This window comes from Arachis duranensis, chromosome 1, assembly GCF_000817695.3.
Source record: "Arachis duranensis cultivar V14167 chromosome 1, aradu.V14167.gnm2.J7QH, whole genome shotgun sequence".
NCBI classification, from domain to species: domain Eukaryota; kingdom Viridiplantae; phylum Streptophyta; class Magnoliopsida; order Fabales; family Fabaceae; genus Arachis; species Arachis duranensis.
In genome coordinates, this window is record NC_029772.3 from 68,586,901 (window position 1) to 68,588,045 (window position 1,145).

The 1,145-nt window shown below is 39.7% G+C and overlaps 1 non-coding gene across 1 annotated transcript; it reads right to left on the bottom strand.

Moving 5' to 3' along the window:
• Nucleotides 1-593: 593 nt before the first annotated feature.
• Nucleotides 594-697, bottom strand: LOC127743078 (small nucleolar RNA R71). Its single transcript, XR_008004384.1, has one exon. It is a non-coding gene; the product is annotated as a small nucleolar RNA R71 (small nucleolar RNA).
• Between the last annotated feature and the right edge of the window lie 448 nt (nucleotides 698-1,145).

Below are 1,145 nucleotides of genomic sequence, written 5' to 3' on the forward strand. Positions count from 1 at the left end.
AAGGAATCTCTATACTGTGACATAGAGGATTCCTCTTCTTTTTTATTCTCTTCTTTTTCATATGAGCAGGAGCAAGGACAAGGACATTCTTGTTGAAGCAGATCCTGAACCTGAAAGGACTCTGAAAAAGAAGCTAAGAGAAGCTAAAGCACAACAATCCAGAGAAAACCTTACAGAGAATCTCGTAAAAAGAAGGAGACATGGCCAAACCCAACAACAATGCAAGGAAGATGCTTGGTGACTTTACTGCACCAAATTCCAACTTCCATAGAAGAAGCATCTCAATCCCTTCCATTGGAGCAAACAACTTTGAGCTAAAGCCTCAATTAGTTTCTCTGATGAAATAGAATTGCAAGTTTTATGGACTTCCATCAGAAGATCATTTTCAGTTCTTAACTGAATTCTTGCAGATCTGTGATACTGTTAAGACCAATGGAGTTGATCCTGAGGTCTATAAGCTTATGCTTTTCCCTTTTGCTGTAAAAGACAAAGCTAGAACACGGTTGGAATCTCAACCTAAAGATAGCCTGAACTCTTGGGATAAGCTGGTCACGGCTTTCTTAGCCAAGTTCTTTCCTCCTCAAAAGCTGAGCAAGCTTAGAGTGGATGTTCAAACCTTCAGATAGAAAGAAGATGAATCCCTCTATGAAGCTTGGGAGAGATACAAGCAATTGACCAAAAAGTGTCCTTCTGACATGCTCTCATAATGGACCATCTTGGATATATTCTATGATGGTCTGTCTGAATTGTCTAAGATGTCATTGGACCATTCTGCAGGTGGATCTATTCACCTGAAGAAAATGCCTGCAGAAGCTCAGGAACTCATTGCAATGGTTGCAAATAACCAGTTCATGTACACCTCTGAAAGGAATCCTGTGAGTAATGGGACGTCTTAGAGGAAGAGAGTTCTTGAAATTGATGCTCTGAATGCCATATTGGCTCAGAACAAAATGTTGACTCAGCAAGTCAATATGATTTCTCAAGAATGGATTGTAAAATGCATCCAACAGTACTAAAGAAGCATCTTCTAAAGAAGAAGCTTATGATCCTGAGAACCCTGCAATGGCAGAGTGAATTACATAGGTGAAGCCTATGGAAACACTTATAATCCCTCATAGAGAAATCATCCAAATTTCTCATGGAAG